Raw genomic sequence first — 24,752 nt, forward strand, 5'->3', positions numbered from 1 at the left:
TTGGGGACTGGCTCCGGTCGTTTATGGAACGTTCACGTTTCTACAAAGAGGAAATCATTTATCTACTTCATAAAGATTCTATTGGGACGTGATTTTATTTTTGTTCTGTTGTCGGCGGATCACTAGCTAATTTTAGTTTTAGTAAATAACTCGTTGACGTGGTACTCTCTTTGCACCTACGCGATGCTTAGATTTCACCGTATCCTGCACTTACCCTAGCAGTCGACCTGATTGCTTTTGCTTTTCTCATTCCTTGTGTGGATATCTACTGGATGTTGATGTGATACACGCGTATTTTAATGATCATTGTGCTGCAGCCCTCACATTTAATTATGTGCCGGTAAAATTGTATGCCTTCCCTAGAGGCTCAATATACTCAATATACTACAAGAACATTTCCTTGGAGTTGTCATTCAGCAAGTATGGGCCCGTTGCTCTCGGGCTACAGGACGGTACTCGTTTATCATGGTATGGTGGACAGTGCGTGCCAAGCCACAAATTCGCACAGGTCTCGCTCGTTTTGGTACCGTAAGGGTGGCGGATGTCCGATGGACCCAAGAATTTTATTATTCCCTGTTACGTCAGGTTTACGATAATGATGTCAAGCTCCTCTACGGATGATGGATGTGCGACGAGATAAATCCAAACTGCCAATTTCAAATTGGACTCAGGACGAGATCTGACCCACGTCCACTTTACAAGATGAACTGATTTCACTATACCATCTTATCTGCCTGTGGGCGTGCAGTAAACGTATTCGCAATGCAACCCTTGCTAACACCGATGGTCAAGTGTGAACGTCCCACAGTGGTATTTTCTAATTTTCAATCAATTTTATACTACTTTACTAAACTGTATGATGCCCAAATTCCGACTAAAACTGTGCGGCTGATCCCGGCGGAGGTTCGAGTCCTCCCTCGGGCATGGGTGTGTGTCTTTGTCATTAGGATAATTTAGGTTAAGTAGTGTGTAAGCTTAGGGACTGATGACCTAAGCATTTAAGTCCCATATGATTTCACACACATTTGAACATCCGACTAAAAATTTTGATGTCGACTTCTCCCCTTTGCTGGGTTTCGTGGTCGCCCTCCAATTAACTTAAGTTTTCTGAGAGATTTCCACACATACGATATGTATGATATTGTTACCGGGTCTCAATCACGCCAGTCACCTGGAGTGGATGGAATTCCTAAGGAATTTTGTGTTCATTTGTGTCCTCTCATAGCTGTTACAATAACGTCAACGATCAATGAAGTGATACGGGGAGTCTCGCTTCCTGCTCCTTTCAAGAACAGTAAAATGGCCCTCATCACGAAAACTAAGATTCGACCTGAACTTGACTCATTTCGATTAATCTCCTAAAGCAGCATCCACAGCTCATGGTCTCGTTCTCGATTCCCGAGCACTGGGTCCCGGGTTCGAATCCAGGTGGGTCAGGGATTTTCAGCTACCTCGAGATGACTGGGTGTTTGTGTTGTCCTCATCATATAATCATCATTCACGAAAGTGGCGAGAGTGGACTGAGCAAAGGTTGGGAATTTGCATGGGTGCCGATAATTGCGCAGTTGAGCGCCCCACAAACCAAACATCATCATCATCATCATCATCATCATCCTAAAGCGGCGTGGAGTGGCCGCGCGCTCAGAGGCGCCATTTCACGGATTGTGCGGCCCCTTCCGCCGGAGGTTCAAGTCCTCCCTCGGGAATGGATGTGTGAGTGTTGTTCTTAGCGTAACTTTGTGTAATTGTTTAAGTAGTGTGCAAGTCTAGGGGCCGATGACCTCAGTAGTTTGGTCCATTAGGAATTGGCACACATCTGAGCGAACTCCTAAACCTCGACTATAAAATTGTCATCCGAGCTGTAAAAACCCATCTCTCTAAGTTCCTCGGCAAAATCATTGCTGTTCACCAAAGTTGTGTGCCTGAGAGTACGATACTAACTTCTGTCATCGAATGCAGAGACGGTGTTGCGGTCACTAATATCTCCGGAGCTTTGCTTTTTCTCGACTTCCGCAAGGCGTTTGGGTTTTACTCAGGACACATGCCAGGTCCCAGCCAATACTTCCACTGGTATCCGTGCCTCTGTGGATGTGAATGGTCACTTTGCGACCCGGATTCCGATCCGTCGGGGCCCACTCCATGTGGGGCCCATTATCCATGTCATTCTATGTTTTGTTCTTAGAACCCTTAAATCCGCGTACTGCAGTGCAACTACGTGGCTGGACTACTATGGGAGAACGATTCTCGATGCGGACCTAGGCTGGTGATGTCATGGTTTGAGTACGAAACGTCGGTGACATTTCTGGGCACAAGGATACCTTGGATTACTTTAACCGTCTTGCCGATGCCCACATTACTGATCACAAATGCACGTCCTGCCCTTGGGCAAAGGTGGTCGATACGACTGACAGTTGATGGATCCCAACCAAAATGGTGGCACTTAACCATGAGGTTGCGACTCCTGTTCAGGGAGCGATTCTGAACACGAACGCTGTTCACTTAGCCTTATTCACCAAGTGCTTTCTTAGACACCTATATTTTCAGTAAAGTGTACTACATCGCACAGATATTCCCTCTTACCGCGAAGATGGCCTTCAGACTCAGACCACTATCCGGTCCATTCTGTGGCGAGTTCGGTATGAAGTGGTGGTCAGGCCCCGCAAGCTTGAAGGATTAGGTAAAATTTGGAAATTTTTGTTAAGGTCTTATGAGACCAAGCTGCCGTGGTCATCGGTCCCTAAGCCTACACGCTACTTAATCTCACTTAAACTAACTTACGCTATGGACACACACCCATGCCCGAAGGAGGACTCGAACCTCTGATGGGGAGAGCCGCACGGACTGTGACAAGGCGCCCAAGACCGCGCGGCTAGGTGTTCCACATAGTAAAGTGAAGGCGCCCGTCTTGTTTGTACGACGCAATATCTTAACATGCACACAGGCGCCATATTCCATTGCATTTCGTTTATTTTCCTGTCTCCAGCTGGTCAGTCTGACTCCTCCCGTCGGTATTGAGCGGATTAACAGTAAACTGCAATGTACTCGCGAATGTTTTATTATTGTTGATTTATTAGGTACTGATATTGTTTAAAAGGCGCACCCGACTATCAGAGCCTTACTATCCCATTGGGGTGAACCCTCTTGCCTATCTCCTATTGAAATAGCTTCCCCGTCAACATTCTGGAAAATTATCAAGTCTCAGTCTTTCTGTATTACCTACGGGATGGAGATCGCCTCATCGTGACGTAGGGTCATCCATCGTTTAATACCAATTGGCGACCGCCTTTACCGCATAGGCCTTTGCCCGACCGATCCATGTGACGAATGTCATCTTAATGAGTCCTTAGTTCACGGGCTTATCTCTTGTGGACGGGATCATTTGCACTGTATCCGTCGACAGTTGCTGCTGAGCGAATGTTTTGTAGGGCAGAAGCGACGATTTGTCTATGTTGCTTTCGGGGAACAACTGGAAATTTAATGATTTCTCTTATTTTATCTGGTGGATCTATATTCTTTAATACTGTAATTGGTGGGTAAGTCGTGGTACTATGTGGTGTCTCATTAATTACTTCTTGGACGTCTCGTAGATATAGGTCCCAAGTACAATGGTTCTTTCTACAAAATAGTCTACAAAGTGTTCCCAAATATTTCATGGTACGGCGGCCGGATTTACACTAGGTTTATATTTGGAAATAAAGTTGGGTTTGATTTTTAATTTATCTAATGTGTTTTTCCAATGCACTGATCTGTACTGGGGCCCATTATCTGAGATGATTCTTTTGACTCTCCCAACTTGTTGTATAAAGTCCTTTTGAAGTGCTTTACTAATTGTAAATCCAGTAGCTTTCTTTAAGGGTTCAAGTGTGGCGTATTTTGATGCTAGTACAATTATAAATGTAGGTTAACCCTTCCCTTGTTCGTGGAATTGGACCATAAATATCGGTTGTAGCAATCTGTCTTAATTTATCAGGGATAATTGGAAACATTAGGGGTTTGGTCTGATATGTCACAAGTTTTGACTTTATGCATTTTTTACAATTTTAAGAACGTGTCGAACACGTCGCCTCATATTTGGAAAATTGTACTGTTTGTTTCATTTTTAGATAGCATTTCTTGGGTCCAAAATGTCCACTGCTAAAGTGGGTATACCAAATGTATTTATTAATAACTTCGTTAGACATGCATGCTAACCATTGTACAGTATCATCATTACGTATGAAAAATAGGATATTATCTTTTACTATGTAATTTTTTCTAATTTCTGTGTCAGTGTTGGTGTTTAATCTTGAGGAGGGTCTGATCTTTGCTTTGCTCGTCAGATACATTTTTAAAGCATTTGCTATAAAATTTTCGAATGGTACGATTTTTAGATAATGGATAGTCCGTTCTTCATTTTCAATGTTCATTTTCTGGTTCTCTGCCATTCTCTGTGGTGAACGAGAACGAGCAATGCATTGTCCAGAATATTTTCAGGTCCTGGTATGTATGTGATTGAAAAGTACCTGCAGTACTTGCATCCATCTTGCCAAACGTCCGTGGGTTAATTTGGAGGAGATTAAAGACTCTAATGCTTTATGGTCTGTGTATACTTGTGTTTTTCTGCCAAACAGAAAACGTCGATATTTTTGAAATGCCCATACTGTGGCTAGAGCTTCTAATTCTGTTATAGAATAATTCTTTTCTGTTTTCGATTGTACTCTACTTGCAAAGGCTATTGTTTTATGTATTTTCTTACTGTTTTCCTCAATTTGTTGAAATAGTACCGCCCCTAGCCCGGTCTTTGCACTATCAGTTACTTGTCAGAACTCCTGACTTAAATTTGTGTGTGATAAAATTGAAGCATTAGTCATGGCCTCCTTCAACTTATGAAATTCTTCAACTGCTTCTTTATCCCATATCCAGGATGTGATTTTTCCTGTCAGTGCACACAGTCTAGGTGCTGCAAGTGTGTCTATCCATATAAATTTTTTGTAAAAATTTATCGACCCCCCAAGAATCCCCCTAGACTTTTCTTGTTGTAGGGAGTAGGAATATTACGAATAGCGTATCTTCTTCTCGTCTGGCGTTATACATTTTGAAGATATGTTATGTCCTAAAAATTTAATATCTGATTTTCCTAAATGCGATTTAGTAATGTTGACAGTGACCCCATATTTTTCCATTATTTGTAGGAAATTATCCAGTACATAATTATGTTCTGCAAAAGTTGCTTCCGCCACAAGAACGTCGTCCACATAGCAAGCAATTTTCTGAAGTATGTCGAGATTCAGTATAGAATTCAGACCGCGAATAAAGGCAGCTGACGAAATTTTAAGTCCAAACGGTAAACGTTCGAAGTGGTAGCAACGACCAAAGACAATAAAGGCTGTGTATTTTCGACATGAAGGCTCCAATTCTATGTGCCAAAACTTGAACGCACAGCGATGGATGAAAAAATCTGTACTCCATGAAACTTCTTAATCAACTCTTCCAATTTCTCTGGTCTATCTGTTTCCCAAATTATAATTGTATTTGAAACTTCCTGGCAGATTAAAACTGTGTGCCCGACCGAGACTCGAACTCGGGACCTTTGCCTTTCGCGGGCAAGTGCTCTACCAACTGAGCTACCGAAGCACGACTCACGCCCGGTACTCACAGCTTTACTTCTGCCAGTACCTCGTCTCCTACCTTGCAAACTTTACAGAAGCTCTCCTGCGAACCTTGCAGAACTAGCACTCCTGAAAGAAAGGATACTGCGGAGACATGGCTTAGCCACAGCCTGGGGGATGTTTCCAGAATGAGATTTTCACTCTGCAGCGGAGTGTGCGCTGATATGAAACTTCCTGGCAGATTAAAACTGTGTGCCCGACCGAGACTCGAACTCGGGAACTTCGCCTTTCGCGGGCAAGTGCTCTACCAACTGAGCTACCGAAGCACAACTCACGCCAGGTACTCACAGCTTTACTTCTGCCAGTACCTCGTCTCCTACCTTCCAACTTTACAGAAGCTCTCCTGCGAACCTTGCAGAACTAGCACTTCTGAAAGAAAGGATACTGCGGAGACATGGCTTAGCCACAGCCTGGGGGATGTTTCCAGAATGAGATTTTCACTCTGCAGCGGAGTGTGCGCTGATATGAAACTTCCTGGCAGATTAAAACTGTGTGCCCGACCGAGACTCGAACTCGGGACCTTTGCCTTTCGCGGGCAAGTGCTCTACCAACTGAGCTACCGAAGCACGACTCACGCCCGGTACTCACAGCTTTACTTCTGCCAGTACCTCGTCTCCTACCTTCCAACTTTACAGAAGCTCTCCTGCGAACCTTGCAGAACTAGCACTTCTGAAAGAAAGGATACTGCGGAGACATGGCTTAGCCACAGCCTGGGGGATGTTTCCAGAATGAGATTTTCACTCTGCAGCGGAGTGTGCGCTGATATGAAACTTCCTGGCAGATTAAAACTGTGTGCCCGACCGAGACTCGAACTCGGGACCTTTGCCTTTCGCGGGCAAGTGCTCTACCAACTGAGCTACCGAAGCACGACTCACGCCCGGTACTCACAGCTTTACTTCTGCCAGTACCTCGTCTCCTACCCTCCAAACTTTACAGAAGCTCTCCTGCAAGGTTCGCAGGAGAGCTTCTGTAAAGTTTGAAAGGTAGGCGACGAGGTAGTGGCAGAAGTAAAGCTGTGAGTAGCGAGCGTGAGTTGTGCTTCGGTAGCTCAGTTGGTAGAGCACTTGCCCGCGACAGGCAAAGGTCCCGAGTTCGAGTCTCGGTCGGGCACACAGTTTTAAACTGCCAGGAAGTTTCATATCAGCGCACACTCCGGAGCAGAGTGAAAATCTCATTCAGGTATAATTTTATTTATTTATCTTGAATCATCGAGTACCAAACGTATGCTCCCATCCTTCTTACTTAGAACGTGTAAGGTTGAATTATATGGTGACTTGGCGGGTTCAATTATGTCATCATCCAACATTTTTCGGATTTCAAGAAATACTTGCTCTCGATAACTATATGGTATGGAATAAGGTGGAACACAAAAGGGTTTATGATCTTTGACCTCAAATTTGTATTGACAATCTTTAATGCTACCTGTCTTTGGTGCAAATACCACCGCATGTGATCTCGATATGCCTTCTAAATTTTTTTTTTATCGTGGGGCGAAATATCATCTATTTCCTCTATCTTCTTATTAATCTCTTGATGAATTTCTTCTATTATTTCTGGTGGAAGTGGGTCAAGGTTTTCCTCAAACTTACATCTAGGGTGTCTCTCCTCATCTATTTTATTCCCTTCTTGACTTAAATGCAATAGCTTTACTTTTCCCTGTTCTTTTTCATCGTTCAAAGGTTGAATAAAATATAGTATTACATCATTTATAGTTACGAAGCCTTGTGGTATGCAAATGTGAATCTTACGCTCATTACGAAATCTACACCGATTATCATATCAGCCGTAAGTTTTGGTACGATTATAAAATTGTTTCCAAACTCGTAATCTTGGCAATTGAATGAAAGACGTGTTTCGTATTTCACCTCTGTTGAATTTTTTCCTAAGGCTCCAAAAACTCTTATCCTTTTTGTCCTTAAAATCGTTAATTCTTTCTCTTTATTGTACCTTTCAAATAGGCTTTCTGATATAGCCGTCAATTGACTCCCACTATCTATGATTGCTTGCTGTCGTGATTTCACCAATGTTTATCTTTAATATGGGTTGTGTAATTGTGGATGTTACGATTTCCTTTTCTTGCATCAAATCCTCTAGTATAGATTCATGGCCTAACCTGTGGATAATTGTACCTTCCCTTTGTGTTTGTGTTTGCATTGGTGTTAACTCCGTGAACAAAACCGTTTGCCACCTATCTACCTCTTTTCGTCTGTTTTCGAGCTCCTGTCTCTCCTTTTCCTTCATTTCCAAACATTCCCGAATGTACTCTCTCTCTATCTCGTCATAGTCACCCATGGTGTATACATCATACGTCTTTTGTGTTCGTGGCGTCTGTGTTTTGTTTCTATCTAGGATACTCTGCTCTGTTTTATCGCGTTCATTTACTTGATTCTCGTCAAATATATTGCTAAGTCCGGTTAACAATTCTTCATCGCGTAATTCTTTAATACACGGAAGTGGTGGCAGTTCATCCTCGCTTTCAGAATTTTCCCATTCTATACTGTTTTCCGAGGCTATGTAGTGCAATTCAAGTGTATCTGGTGCTGACTCTTTATCGGAAATTTTCGTAAGTCCCTGTTTGTCTGAATTTTGCCAATTTTCAGTTTTTTTCTAATTTTGATCTAGCTACTTCCAAAACATGAATGTCCTTTTTTGATTGTTTTAATGAATGGACGTCAGTTTGCCTAACATCTTCCGGATTTTCCCGTCAATGTTTACGTTTTTCAGGATTTGGTGGCCTAATTTCTACTTCTGGTTCCCCTTTGCTGTGTTGTTCTTGTCTCTGTGGACCATAATTTCCTTGGTAATTATTCGCGCCCTGGTCTCGCCAGTTGCTGCTTCTAATATCGTGACTTCTTTCAAAGTACCCTTGACCGTTGGCATTTTGATTCCTAAACCCATATCCGCCACTGTATGAGTGTCCATTACCGTTCCTATTTCGGTGCCAATTATTCTGGTTATCGTTTCTATGCCAATTGTCTCCATTGTGCGACTGTCCTTGTTTGTTAAATTGACTGAAATTATTGGTGTTAGGATTGCGATTATTATTATTGGAATATTCGTTTCTAGTCCTCTCCTTTTGCTGTTCCCTTTCCTTTCTATTTTCTTTCACTTCGTCTTCTTTAAACATAAATTCAAATTCCCTTAAAACCTCTTTGAATTCTTCGGTATTTTTATTGTTTCCTACTGACGCCTGTTGATACTTTACCGGTAATTTCATTCACATAGACATATCAGCACTCCGTTACTGTATGGTTTGTCTAGGCATTGATTCTTTTAGTCCATTGTATCAAAGAATTTTACCAGGCTTTTCTCTCCTGAGTTTTCATATGGTGTCATCTGAAGTAACTCATTCTTAATTTTGTTTTCCGACTCCTTACACCAATATCTTTGGAGAATTGCTGTTCTGAACTGTAGGTAAGACGTACAGGTAGCTGCGATCTTTTGCATCATCTCTGCTACTGTCCCTGACATGCGTGCACAAATGAAGTCAAGTTTGTGAGCTACGCTCCAGTGGTTTGGTAAGCCTACTTGAAACTGATCGATGAATGTGCGTGCATGCAAGCTACCGCTTTCTTCCTTGAAATGTTGAAATTTTCGAACTGTAAGGAAGTGGTATGTATCATATCTACTCATAAATCCGGTTTGTGGCTGATTCATGGACTCAAATAATCTGGCACAGCTTGTGTCGTCGTGTTTATTCTCTGGTAATCTACTGCCTGTCCGCCTATTCTCAATTTCCTGACTCATATCCGCGTCATATAGTGTCATTGGTGAACAAAAGTGCTGTTCGTGTGTTTCTTCTCTCGTCGTTCGCGGTATAGTACCTGTGCTGTTGTTATGTTGTGTCATTGGATTTACTGGTTCAGTTGCCTGTCTTTCCATTGGTATCGGCTGAATGTGTGTGTTCCGTTTTTCTAGATACTGTGCATGGTCCTGTGGCATGTCATGTATTACTTTAATCGGGGTTCTCTGTTTCAATTTCTGCGCGAGTGTTACGGCTAGCCTTGGTTCTACTTGAACTTTCTTAGACGGCGCGTGTTCGTGTACTGAATTAATGCTTGACGTGTCAGTTGTTTCGCTACAGGTGTAATCTGTCTCGATCTTTGCTTCGATAGTTTGTATCATCTCTGTTCGAAGCTTTTCAAACTGATCTTTGTTTTTAGTACTGTTTTATTGATCCGCTGATCATATATTTTCAGTGCAACCTTTGCGACCTTGCTTTGAATTGATTCCGGAATTTGTATTGCTGTTCGAGTGGCTTTTTTCGTAAAACGTTCCACCTTCTTGTCAACGTTTACGTTGTCCAATTGTTGCTGACCTTGTGTTAGTACCTGAATTCTTTCTCTAGATTCTTTCGCGTCTTTGTTTATCTGAGTGATCTGACTATCAATTCTGGTGATCCCTTCTTCCATTTGGATTTTAACCTGTTGGATCTGTGTCATAATAGGCTGATTATCCTGTTTCAATTCCTGATACTGTTTTGTCATCTGTGTATTCTGTTTCGTTATCTGTGTATTAATATCCTGATTCTCTTTCGTTATACTAGCGTTCATTTTTTGTAACATCTCCATGATCTCGTTCTGTCCTGTAACACTTACTTCTGCTGAACTATGTATTCTCGATCTTTTGTTTTCTACTCGGTCAATTACGTCGTTTACTGTGCTATGCTGTGGCGTTTTAAGTTTGATAACTGCAATAACCCGTGCTGTCTGTGTTGAGGACTAGTTGCGTTTTTCATTGAACCATTACGTAGCCCAAACAACTCCGCATTCTGCTCTCTCTCTTGTGTATGTCTGGTGTTTGGAGGTACAGTTGCGTCTGTTACGGAACATTTTCGTGGCGCTCGCAACTCCACAAAATTCTGTGTCTGTTATTGGGGCATATTTAGAATGTGTACGATAGGTTCGACGTATTCTAAGTGTTCCCCCCCTTCCACACTGTCTACTTCTCTTTGAACGTTAGCTAACTGCCGGTTCATTGACTGTATTGATGCGTTTTTTGTCCCTCAATATGCGGCAAACAAACGCGTTTTCTGTGCTCGTTTCGCTTCTAATCTTTGCCATTTCCTACGTGGGCTGTCTGTTTCTGGATCAGAATGTGCCCAACCTGGAATTTCATATTCTGGAAATTCTACGTTCTCGTCCCTTCGATTCCCATCTGTCTGATCTGTCTCAATTTTATCCCAGTCTAACTGAGCCTTCTCATTCTGCAGCTCTGTCCTATTCTCTGATTCACCGTCTGTCCTATTCTCAGGTTCACCTTCTGTCCTATTCTCAATAATCTCGTTTACTTGCTGTCTATCTGGTTGAATCTCCCCCATCTTGTCTACTTGCTGTCTCTCACGTAACCTTTTGGCTTTTGCTCCCATTAACATGGAAATTCTTTCAACACACCACAACCCTATCTACAAAACTGTACGCCCACTTATCAGTTGGTTGAACCAACAACAACAACAACGTCGTGACTTCTCGGCTAATGTTCTGCCTGCCCTGCTACAGTCTCCAATCTCCACCTGTAGGCTTACAAAGGGAGAAAAATGTTATTTCTTAATTCTAACTTATATGATGCTGCGTCACACTGCGTCTCTGCGTCTGTGCCTATCACCTGAAAATCCTATGCCCTAACAGCTACACAAAAATCGTAAAAAAATGCAAAAGTTTCCAACACAATAACATACACCCATTTCCCTACAATTCTGCTTTCTTCACTACCTGTATCTATTCTGATCCCAATCTTTGCAAATAGCTATGTAATATATGAAAGAAAGTTCTTCAAAGTGCTACTGCTGCGACCTGCCGTACCTAGCTATCCTGACACTTTCCTATCGTGGTAGCTTACCAATTTTACCTATACTGGCAGGGTTGCCATTTTCTGTGAGCGTGTGGGTGCTATTCTGTCATTCTATGAAACGGATTAATCTGAGATGTACTCTTTACCGTGTGGCTCCTACAAGATGCAATCTCCACCCCTACACTATACAGAAGTCAGACAGACGCTCCTCACGTTCTAAAGAGATATGCCTGAAAAACTTTCAGCAATAAATATCTTCTGGAGTCGTCCGCTGTAAGGTAATGACACAAGAATTCACAAAATTTCTTACATAACTAGTGGGATACTTGGGTACTGGAGTAGTGCTAGTTAGTGAAAGAAAAACATGAAACTAAAGAAAATTATTTTTTTTTTTTTTTGCAAAAATTCTGAGAAATCACAATGGCACTTTTAGTTATGAACTGAACAAGTTTTTTCTGGGTTCTTTTCGAAATGTGAAGTTACCTCTTAAGGATGGGATTCGCTAATGAAATTTCTATACAAAGTTTAAGATTGTTATTGACTTGGCAGACTGGCTGAGAGACACACCTACTCAACTTGAATAATTATCCGTTAGAGTGTTGATAGGTATGGTCGAGGCTGTCGTGTGTGAAATGCAGTGAAGTGTACTGATGTGGAGGAAATATGGGGCTCGCAAGAGCTGTAGCACACAATACCGTAAGCTGCGATGACTGCTGTCTGCGGCACTCGCTGGATTGACCTTCGCCAATCAAACTCTCCCTATGCCTCGATGAATTCAAGGACTCCTATTCGCCCCTAGTCTAACTACTGGCGTGGTACACTGGTCAGATAACCAGTCCACCATGATGCCACTCAAAAATTCGCTCGCAGGTGTTTAACTATTAACTCTGTCTGTTCACAATGCCCAATAAGAGTGGCGGCCAACACAGTGAACAATACTTAATCGCAAGGACTCAATATAGAGTAGCACTCCGATTCACTCTTGACAGAGGCGCTCTCCCAGTGAAGTACTGAGAAGAGACTTGTTCCCCGCTCTTTGAGTACAGGTACAAGCACACACGCTCTCATTACGTGTTCTCGCTCCAAGAGCGACAACAGAACAGTTCCTCTCCATGTCAGATGTGAAGGGGTATATCTTACAGTCTCTTCCATTACTCCTTCAGCTCAAGCCATCAGGAATACCATCTGCCAATCAGCATTGCTCTTCTAAAATGGGAGAAATGTGTAGCACCAGCATTTGGCGTTTGCTGTCTCCCTGTGGAAGCCTCTGAAACTGTTGCTATGTTTGTAAAGAATGCCTAGGCTGGGTGCTCCCACACAACGTTGCGGAATTTGCTTTCAAACTGAACACGGGGTCATTCTCCCTTTCACTCAGGCAAACGCTGTCTGCTCTACGGGCGGTCGCCAACCTACGTAGATAGGTTGACTTGTCCTCTGAAGGGACCGGTCTCCTGCATGCAGTTTGCCTCTCCCAAACTAAAAGCATTTGCTAACGTCATGTCTTGAATGTGTGTGTACACCAGCCTTGAGTATTTCAACTTCGGTTTGCACTTGCGATTTACTTGTAATTTTGCATATCGTTTACATGAATTCGTAGAACACTGACTTTATCTTGTCGAGTTTGGGTTCGAATGAAGCGTCTTTATGTGCAGAATATCATTGTGAGGGCAGAATATATAAGCAATGAAGGTCAGTAGACCATGACGTCTTACAACCAGTATCTGGGGACCGAGCATTGGATGTGGCTTCGATTGCATCATCTATCACTTTTTGCAGATATGCTTCTTCTTTTCTTTAGTCGACAGGGTGTTGCTTAATTTCCCCTGTGGTCTTTGATTCCTCCCTGCTTCTGGTGCTCAATGACGTGAATCCTTGTTTCACTCACTCTTATTCCTTATACACATGTATAAGGAAAGAGATACAATAGGTTGTTCAGAATATTTTTATCTTGTATTGTTTATAAAACTTATTTCTTTTTCCAATTGAAGGTCATAATACATGATGCTTTTAACTGTAGTCATCTGAACATCATGAAAGTCACTCTAATAATAATAATAATAATAATAATAATAATGAAGGCGATAATCGCCGCTGACTGCCATGCAGCTGGCCCAAGTTTGATTCCCGGTCAAGTAGGAGAATTTATCCTCTCTGCCATTGGGTGTTGTGTTGTCTTCATCATCATCATCGAAGCACAAGATGCCGAAGTAGTTTCAAATAAAAGTATGTACACTAGGCAGCTGAACAACACTAGATGGGGATCTTTGGCCAATAATGCTCTACGATGATTTCGTATTTCACCTTCATAAACCCTATACACCTGTGTTCCAGGGGTAGAGTCCTTCATTAGTAATAATAACGTCCTCGGTCCGGGGCTCGAAACTCGTCATCGCTTAAATGTTGATTAGTAATTAGCATTGGTGGCTGAAGACTTAGGGCATAAGAAATCAGCCTCATTCTGCCAACGGCCTTGTCAAAGAGGGCGGAGGAGCGGACAGAGGTTCAAGGCACTCACTTGTCCTTTGGGTGAGAAACTGCTCGTAAAGGCGGAAGAATCAGCAATGATCAGTGGCACATGGATGCAGAAGGTAATGGAAATTATTGCATTAAAGACACATAACGTGTATCTACAGGACATGTGGTCTGTGTAACTGAAAAAAAGTGTGATGATGCTCTCTCCATTGCAAAAGATTCCGCAACAGTCCCCCATTCGGATCCTCAGGAGGGGGAATTTATACAAGTTCCGTTTATTTTATTTTATTCTGTTGTATACCTGATGTTCCGCACTTACGTGCATGAATTACAAGTTGTTATAATCCTTTAGTCCGAGTGGAAGAGGCAGGATACGATGGAAGGAATCTGGATTGGGGATTCATACAATAAAGCTTTTGCAGAATATTATCTTTGACACTTGTTGAAATTACTCAGTCAACTCGCTTTACTACTGCACATTGAAGTGTGCTATTGGCAACTCCTAAATGTGTAATTGGTTAGTACAGCGACCAGTGTTCGGGACTTGGCCGCTGAGCGTGAGAGAGCCATTGCGCGCCGCCTAAATACCAGCGCCAGCCACGCGGAGGGAAGGCGAGCCCTCGCCGCTCCGCCGCCGACGCCGCCTCTGACGCGCCGCCGCACCGCCGCATCCGCTCCGGTCCTGAATGGCGGCGCGGAACTGCCCCGGCTGCTCACCGGCTGGCGCCTTTGTCAGCCGGCGAGGCGCTTTCCACGGCAGCGAACAGAAAGAGGGCGGACCGCGAGCCAGGGGCTTAGGGCCGGACAATAGGCGCGGCCCGGAAGCGCACCCACCTGGCCTCGCCAAGACTCACTGCTTTAATTAAAATTTCAGAGTGTTGCTTTGTATCTGCCGGTCCGCGCCGGGATGTGTTAGGTGCTTTCTAGAAAAGAAACTCAGCCCGCATGAATTTCAAACCAGAAATTTACTTTCCTTCCACAATCGGGTATTCAAATTCGTCTTCATTTGATAAATACAATTATTTTTCTACTTTCCTCGTCACATCAGGATTGCCTACTGTATCAACTTATATTTCTTTAATATACGTCTACATTTGCATCTATATGGCTACTCTGTAAGCGCCTGGGAGAGAGTTCCTCGAACCACCTTCACAATAGTTCTCTGTTATTACACTCTCCAATACCGCACGGAAAAAAGAAAACGAACACCTTTATCTTTCCATGCAAGCTCTAATTTCCCTTATTTTATTGTGACGATTGTTTCTCCCAATGTAGGACGGCATCAACAAAATGTTTTCGCATATGGAGGTAAAAGTTGGTGACTGAAATTTTGTGAGAAGATCCCGACACTAGGAGAAACGCATTTGCTTTAATGATTTCCATTCCAAATACTATATCATGTCCGTGACACTCTGTCCCCCGTTTCTTGATAATACAAAACGTGCTGCCCTTCTTTCAGCTTTCTCCGTTAATGTTACCTGGTAAGGTTCCCACGGGTGAGCGTAGTGCAGCCTCTTTAGCAGATCTGTTCCATCTTCTGAGTGTACTGCAAGTAAAATGCAATCTTTGGTTCGCCTTTCCCACAGCATTTTCTATCCGTTCTTTCCACTTTAAGTTGTACATAATAGTAATTCCTATGTACTTAGTTGAACTTATGGCCTTGAGGTATGATTGATTTATTGTGTAACCGAAATTTTACGGAATGCTTTTAGTACTCATATAGGTAATCTAATACTTTTCATTATTATTTTTCGCCAATTTTCGCACCATAAGGATTCCTTACGTAAACTGTTTTGCATTTGGCTTTTGTCTTCTGATGACTTTACTAGACGATAAACGACAGCATCATCTGCAGACAACCTAAGACGGCTGCTCAGATCGTCTCCTAAGCCGTATATATAGATAAGGAACAACAGAGGTCCCATAACACTACCTTGGGAACGCCAGAAATTACTTCTGTTTTTCTTAATGTATTTCCGTGATTTATTACGAAATGTGGCCTCCCTGACAGGAAATTACAAATCCAATCGCATATCTGATACGATATTTCCTATAGCCAATATAAGGAACATATAAGGATATTTGTGAGCTCAAATGGCTTACAAGAACTAAACTAAGAATGGAAGAGGAATCGAACTTGAAGTCATCATTATAGAAAGGTAATACAAAGCAATTAACGAATAACACGGAAGATACTGCGAGGAGACACCAAAAGGTAAGTTACACATTTCGTCCCGCGTTAAGGACATTGCGGTAGTGTGGCGCATTAGCAGAGGAAAGTACGTGTGTCGCTTTACATGCAGACACAGACCTGCTGCAATACGGATAACAGGAGCATCACAGTGTCTCTGTGAACCGGCGCGACCACTGGAAAAGCTCTGCAAAGCTGAAGCACGTGCGACAGTACGGGCATTGTTTGGAAAACAGCTAAACTGCGCACAGATTCACCGGAAAATTCTGACGTCAAGCCGTAGTGAAATAGAGCAAACAATGTGATCGAGGCTGTTCAGACGTATGCGATGCTGTCGGCAAGGAGGAACAGAGACATCGGCCACAGACGACAGTGTCCGGCCACTCGAGGAACTGATTGATGGCGGCCGCAGGTTTTTCCAACGTCGACGACGTTCACACTGTCGTTCGCAAACGGCTCCGTGACCAAAGAATGAACTTATGTCGTCAAGGAAGTGTACTACTGGTACAATGTCCAAAACGTTATTTACAGAGACATATTGACAATGCTGTAAAACAGTGTCGTATTTTGGTGTCACTTCGAAGTGTAGAGCAACATAAAATAAAATCTACTTGATTAGACGTAATAATGTCTAATTTACCTTCTGGAGCCACCTCATATACTGCACGTAATAACTGAGTCGGTGTAAGGCGCCTTAGGTGGTCATTCCCTGAATAACTAACAACGATAAAAGTAGTCCACCTCGTATTCAAGATATCTAGAAGGCGAAATACTTTCAGACCACAAGAGTTTTGTGTGTCAGTGTGTGTGTGTGTGTGTGTGTGTGTGTGTGTTTATGTATGTTTGAAATTTACACGCGCTCAATGGTAATATTATCAGCGCCCTTACGCACATTAATGGGGGTTGGACGAGAAACTGGCCGACTTTGAGCAGGAGAGACACCACAGGATATTTTAATTCCCACTGTCTATACTTTTACAAATTACTCATGAAACTTTGTCAGCATGACCAGGAAGGATTCAGCATTCACACTCCTAGCATCGGAAGTTCAAAAACATAACAAAATAAATTTTTTATACACGTGAAACTTCATCATTTTTTCACTTACTATTGGCTCCATTTGTTGCTATACTTTTCTTCATAAGTAAGAGAGATTCTTCGATGAATTTTGGGCACCATACAAAACATACTAACAGGTGTATGAAACTCTAGAATTGATTTAATTTATGAATAAATGAATGATCTGTTACATTTTAAATTTCATGTTTAGAAAAAAGTCAAATTTTGTAGCTAATTATCCCAATTTTTACCACAGTTTTAATAAATTTGGAAAATTCTAGAGTTTCATTCACCTGTAAGTATGGTTTGCATGTTGTGCAAAATTCATCCAAGAATCTGTCTTACTTATGAAGAAAAGTGTATCTAAAGTAACAAATACAGCCAATAGTTAGTGAAAAGATGATGAAATGTCACATGGAAAAAATGTTTTGTTTTATTTTTGAACTTCCACAGCTATAAGTATGAATCCTGAATCCTCTCTGATCATTCTGACAAAGTTTTATGAATTTATTCGTAAAAGCATAGACAGTGTAAATTAAAATGTCCTGTGGTGCCTCCCCTGCTCCAAGTCGGGCCGTTTAACGTCCTAGCTCCCTTAAAAGAAAAAAAATATGAATAAAGTCAGGAAAACAGCTACCATACGGTGAAGAGAGAACCTATAAAACGGCACTCTCGCACTCACCGCCACATCATCCGTATTCACTCACACAATCACTGCATCGGACACGCCTGAAGACAACTGGGTGAAAGGTGCCATACGTGGGATTAAAACGGTTGTAAAACCACAGAAGAGATGAAGGAAAGGCACAGGGGAATGTGACCGACTGACCACTTACTAAAAACGTGGGTGAGCAAGTCACCCTGTTAACACATTAAAAACAACTCTCTGAAATTCTCGGAAACAGTTTGCACAAATCACAAAACATCGAAACTGTGACCAAATTCGTTTGAACGTTACTTAAAATAGAGGTTGGGTCTGCTGGCAAATCAGCCGCTGCACACTTGTCGGAAAATAAAGCGCACTGTTAGTAAAATGTGATCTGTACGGCACAAGTACCACACGTTGGAGGGGCCTCTCATGAGGGCAAAAACCCATGTGTCACATGGCTGCGGCTTATGCAAAGGCGTGAAGGGGGACCTCGTGCCTCGAAGGAGGAACTCCACGGCCGCGTTGCGGGCTCTGCTAGGCGGAGCTTATTGTCTGCCACATACAGCCATTCATCGTGCCATCGACACTCGACGCTGTAAAGCATACAGGAGGAATGCACACTGAACTAACCGAGAATCATTACACATCCCCTTGGATTCTATATCCGCCCGTTCGTTTCCCACAATACCCAAGAGCCCCAGCACCTAGCAAAACGACACCTCCTTCCCCAGGCATTGTAAGTGGAGAAAGTCATCCTGGGTACCCTGAAAATTTTTTTCCGCTGCATACATACATTGTAGAGACCGAAGGGCACTCAAAGAATCGGAACAGGCGAGGAATTTAAAAAGCAGGGCACATCTCGTCAGCTCCAGTGACCTCAAGATCGCAAATAAACGCTTATAAGCAACCGAATCCACAGGGCACGACTCAGGAAAACAACAGAGCAGCCAACGGAATCCACCCTACCAATTGGATCCATCTGTCAACACCACTACACATTTGTAGTGCTAATTTAAAATATCAGGAAATATCCCATTCAAAAGATAAGCAAGAGTGAAATCTCACCGACACTGCACTAAATATAAAATTACTCTGGGCCTCTGCAGTAATCCGTGTGCACTCAGTTAAAGCCACAGATTTGAGCCTGCACATGTCCCTCATCAAGGGACTCCAGCATACGTTTCGAACGGATCCCAAACTGCCTCGTTGCCTGTTGACAGTCTGTAAAGGGGCGTTCCACAGCTGGACGATCAACGGTATGGTATGCTAGAGAAGTGGATGTAGAGAGAAGCTGACACGCCTGACGCACGACAAGAAGCTGCCGCCGGATGGTAAGTGGTGGTTCACCAACCTCAACACAATCACTTTGTATTGGGCTGGTTCTGTAGGCCCCCATGGAGAGCCTCATGTCCTCATGGTGTACAGCATCAACGATTTTCAGGTACGAAGGCCTCCCTGCCCAGTACGTTGTGCACCCGTAGTCCAGCTACTATCGAACGAAAGCCCTATAAAACTGGAAGATATACTCTTTGTCCGCTCACCAAGATCTGTGGGTAAGACACTTCGAACTCTTCACTGCCCTTCGGCGCTCTTGGCTTCAGGTCCTTCAGTTGTGATAATTGCAACAGCTTTGAGTGGAAACTGAGGCCCAAAACCGAAGAGAGTCTTTAAAAGGAATAGTGTTCCACAGACGCAATTCAGGTAATTTAAAAATACGTCGAGAATGATTAAAATGAACGCACACGTACTTTTCCGCAGAAAACTTAAAACAGCCCACTCTTTCAGCTTCAATGCAAGTAGCAACTGACGAGTTGCTGTTGCAGTACTGCTGGGAAGACAGAAGACGGCAAAATCGTCCACAAATAAGAGGCACTGCACAGGACCTCTTACAGTAGACATGATACTGTTGATGGCTATGGCAAACAGAGTAACACTTAAAACTCTATCCTGAGGAACACCATTATCTTGCTTGAAACTGTTCGACAGCACGTCGATAACTCGGCACCGAAGAAGTGCTTTGATAAAACGCACGAATAAAAATGGGAAGAGAGCCACGAAAACACCACTTGCGGAACTGTCCTAGAACAATGTGTCTGCAGGTTGTATCGCATGTCTCACAGATATGCCTCACGCAAGGTCGGGGTTTCGTCAGCAGATCGAAATCTCCTGAATCCACACTGACAGCGACTTCAGAGTTGCCTGGTCTCCAACATACAGACGAAGCGATTGTTAACAATTTGCTCCAATTTCTTTCCTACACAGCTCGTTAATGGACGCTTCAGTAAGTACTGGGGCACATGCACTCCTTTGCCAGATTAAGGACAGGTGTCAAAATTGCCTCCTTCCACGAGTCTCGAATGTTGCCCGACTATCACATCGAATTTAAACATTGGTTTGAAGATCCTCAGCATACTGTATCGGATATGGTCGTGACTAGGTCCAGTTTCACGAGCGACAGGCAGTGCTGAATCCATTTCCCACATGGAGAATGGGCAGTTATAGGTGTCCCAGTTGTTAGTCCTACAGTCCAACTCGCTCCTTACCATGGCGACATGGTAACGACACAACGACGGACCCTGGCTGACAGCGGCAGTAGTCAGCGCAAACTGTCCTGTCATTATGTGCGCAATGTCTCCACGTGTTGTTTGGAGACACCCCTAATTCAAGAACGCTGCTGTAGGTAACCAACTGCGTTTACCAGAATTCCTCCTGTTGGCTCCCCATAACGTACCAGAAGAAGCGGAACGGTCGATAGAGTCCAGGAACCCTTGGTCTACTTGATGCTGTATCGAGACTTTGCCCTTTATAATCTACGGCTGCGAGGTTTTCTGCGATTGGGTAGCTCTTAAACCGTCACTGAGCTGTACACCTAATCGGAATGACTGAAAGGCAATTATCAGTACAACGCACAGGTAGCCTCCTGGGATAGTGAGAGGACTTTGAGATGGAGAGGTCAGCGGCATTGTTGATTAATTGTGTAATGTTGTCCACCCACTCCCAGATGCTGCTATGAAACTCAAACACAGCCAGCTGCTGATCATCCCTCATGGCTGCATCCTTTCAGGGAGAGACCTACTCAGTATGTGAATACAGAGTAGGAACTAGTCACTTGAACGTAGGTCATCAGCGACTTATCACTGAACTAGGTCTGCAGGGACTGGAGAGCAGAAGTTAAGGCCGATGGCTGTGAATGACGTAGTAGTAGCACAGAAATTAGTGGAAGTACTTGTGCTGAGGATGAGCAGCTAGTGAAACGTCATGAGGCTCTCCAAAACCTGAGGGCATTGGTTTTGGTTGTGGTCGAATCCCACAATATATGATGGGCATTGAAGTCCCCAGGGGAGTTGTTCTATAAGACCTGTTAGAGACTTAGCATTAAACATATCGTGCAGAGATAAATATAGCAAGAAAACAGTGGTCCGCTGACATACATGAACTTCAACTGCAACCTCTTGCAGGTCAGTAGCTAAGAGGACAATAGAGAAGTGGTATGAGTTATTGAGAAACAAAGCAACACCTCCTCTGGCCCTCTCATTCTTGCTGCAGAGTGTATAGCCCCTTAGAACAGGGGCATCAGACGCTTTAAAATACGTTTCCAGCAAACACATCAACAGGGGGTGTTCCTGTGCTAACAGTTTCAGTTCTACACGTCCCCTGAACTACTGAATGTTCCACTGCAGTATGGAAGCCATTTTAAGAAAGGAGGTTTACTCTGTCTTTCCCCTTCTCGTCTCGCCATGGTGGCGAGACGGCAAGTGGTGGTGGGGGGGGGAGGGGGGGGAGCTACTTGAGGGAATCGCTGGTTCTCTCAGGCAGACTTCAACATCCACACCAGCAATAGCAGAATCATCATCAGATTCATCCGACAGTGGTCCAATGACTATGGAGTGGACTACTTTGGCCATTTGACATTTATGCGAAGCTTGGATTTTTTTATGGCGGCAAGGCTGATGTGACAGAAACACTCTTGTGGATTTCATCCGATGTCTGCCATGAGGGTTTGCTATTTCAACTGGCATTATGTTTGGCAACTTTCAATGATCAGTGATAGGATCACTCGGTTGTGGAATCAAAGGCACAGGGTGGCAGCTGCATTTCCAACTGCAGGCAGAAGTGCCCTGCTCAGCTGTCATAGACTGGATGCTAACACTGGCTTTCTGAACAGATTGCTTCTACGCTGAGGCAAAAGTCTTAATGAACCTTGGTGGCTGAGTGGCCTTAGTGTCTTCTTTGCATCAGAGTACGGGAAACGTAAGTGTGAATTTAATTCCCTGAATCTTCCATTTTCAGTAAAGACAGGACTGTCCTTGCTCCGAAAGGGCCTGGCTGAAACTAACACATCTGGGAAGGACAGCGCATTGAAAATTTTATTCATGCGTCATACTGCCACATCAACCACATGTATCCTGACCGTTACAACCAACAGTGTTGTGACCAAAGTGTTGTCACATGAAGCAGCACATTGGATTTGGGAGACAAGGTGTAACCTTAAGGTGGAGAAATCTCGATGCAATATACGCTGACACCTTTGACAGACTGTATGTCAGAATAAATGATGCTGACTTTTGGAGCTCATCATCACCCCTTACGTAACATTTTGAATGTTGGTCACCCTTGCGCTTTTTCATTCATGCTGCAGTTCTTATGTATGCATATCCATAATGTCCTGGCATGTGAAACATCTTTAACGCTATTTAAACCAGTGTGCAGTTCATTGTTGCCGGTATATTCTCCAAGTAGCTTGGCGATGAATAGGTCCTTTACTTGGGGAGCCTTCATAGAACACCAGCAGAAGAATGCCATTCTGCAGCCTCTTGACAGATATGAGTAGCCCTGCAAGCCCCTCGAGAGCTTTGTGGATGTAGAATATCGACAATTTTTCAAAAGAATCATCCACACATTTCATCACAACGAAAACTTTACCTACCACAGGATGTGGTCCACTTTGGTTACTATCGTTGGCAGGTGCACTAGCCACAGGAGGCCTCTTATGATCCTGGGTGTCAATAGTCCCCAACAGCCCACCCGAATAGCTGGGAGTAGAAACACGGGATTTAGGCTTCATGATTTTCCCACCAGCAGCTAGGGAAGAAAGTTGACCCAAAAGGAGCCCCTCTTGCCTGGGTAACCCTTTTACAACTGAGGTGTGACAGGTTCCCCAGAGGTCGCCTGCTGGTGACTGTTCCTCCTCAAAAGCCATACATCTCATTGGTGCACAGCACACCTTGGGATTGAGAGCGTATCTATACAGGTTTTACCCTCGCGATCCAGGCATTCAAGTCAAATCCTCGTTACTTGTGACACACAACGTTTCACTACCACGCCGCACGGTGGTCGCTGTAGCGTGCAAAGAGCTTTACAGTGACAGAGGACTGGCAGCACTCTTCTGTACCTAGCTCAGGAATCCCAGGGTTGCCAAGCCCGTACTCAACAAATGAATGCTGAGTCCCTGAGTGCTCAGACCACAAGAAGAATGTGATACACCGAACTGTGAATACTACAGAACAGTGTAAATAAGTCACGTTTGCAAAATACCGATATGAACTGTTTGCAGGAGAACAGAAGAAGTGGCGGAAGCCCACTTCGGGAAGATTAGTTGATCTTCCGGATAAATGTAGGATGACACAAGGCTATACTGACACCACAGCGCGTGTTTGAAGACAACAATTGCAATATTTTCACATTTAGAGAATGCTTTTAGCTAGCATTATCTGGAATACCCTCTGAACAAAAGTGGATGAAACAGAGTGAGCGAAAGGTAATTTACGATTTGTACAAAAACAATATTGCGTCTGAAAGAGGTCAAGGTCGTGCAAGGCGTGTATTTAGTGAGGCAGTGTTGTAGCCGATACGCCTAGTTAATCAGTCTGTACATAGAACAAGCTGTAAAGGGCGCAGAAGGCTTACTTTTAAAGGGCTTAAGGGGCCAGGAAGGAGAAATAACAACTGTAAGGTTGTCGATACCATTGTTATTCTGTCAAAAGATGGTTCAAATGGCTCTGAGCACTATGGGACTTAACATCTGAGGTCATCAGTCCCATAAAATGTAGAACTACTTAAACCTAAGTAACCAAAGGACATCACATACATCCATGCCCAAGGTAGGATTCGAACCTGCGACCGTAGCGGTCACTGGTTCCAGACTGAAGCGCCTAGAACCGCTCGGCCCCACCGGCCAGCCGCTATTCTGACAGAGAAAGCGAAAGACACTTTAAATTAGTAGAACGGAATGGACAGACTCTTAAAAAAAGTTACGGTGAACATCAACAAAACTGAAGCAAGGGCAGTGGAGTGTTATCAAATTAAAGAAAGTTTCGCTAAGAAATTAAGTCATGAAGAGCGACTGTAAATGTAACAGACGGAATGTTGCTACTGTGGCAGCAGATTGCGATCACCGAAATAGAGAGAATACTAAACATATGGTTAGAGATTCGTAAAAACGGAATGTAAATGTGAAAACTGATAAGTGTTTTGTGAAAATTTTTGTCTGGACTGTACGCTGGTACAGATGTGAAATGGGGACGGCAGTTGAAACAGAAAGGCTATATAAGCTTTTGCAATGTGATGTTAGAGAACAATGTTGAGAATTAAATGGGTAGATTTGATAATTAATTATGAGCTATTGAATAAAACTGAAAGGAAAAGATATATCTGGCCGTACTTGAATGAAAGGAGTGAATGATTAATGAGATACGTCTTGAGGCATCACTTTGGTAGTGTTGGGAAGATTGAGGAGGTGGGTGGAACGTAGATGCAGATGAAGGCCTGGCCGCACTGAGCAGGTTCAAGTGCATGTGGGCTGAAGTAGTAGAAGAGAGCCGAAAGCTTGCAAAGGGTACGCTAACGTGAAGAGCTACATCAGTTTTCGGACTGAAGGCAAGGGAAAACATGCTGGTTACAAACAGGTAACCACTAGAATAGTTTACGAAACGAAGCTCTTTCG

Source organism: Schistocerca piceifrons, chromosome 2, assembly GCF_021461385.2.
Source record: "Schistocerca piceifrons isolate TAMUIC-IGC-003096 chromosome 2, iqSchPice1.1, whole genome shotgun sequence".
Classification (NCBI taxonomy): Eukaryota; Metazoa; Arthropoda; class Insecta; order Orthoptera; family Acrididae; genus Schistocerca; species Schistocerca piceifrons.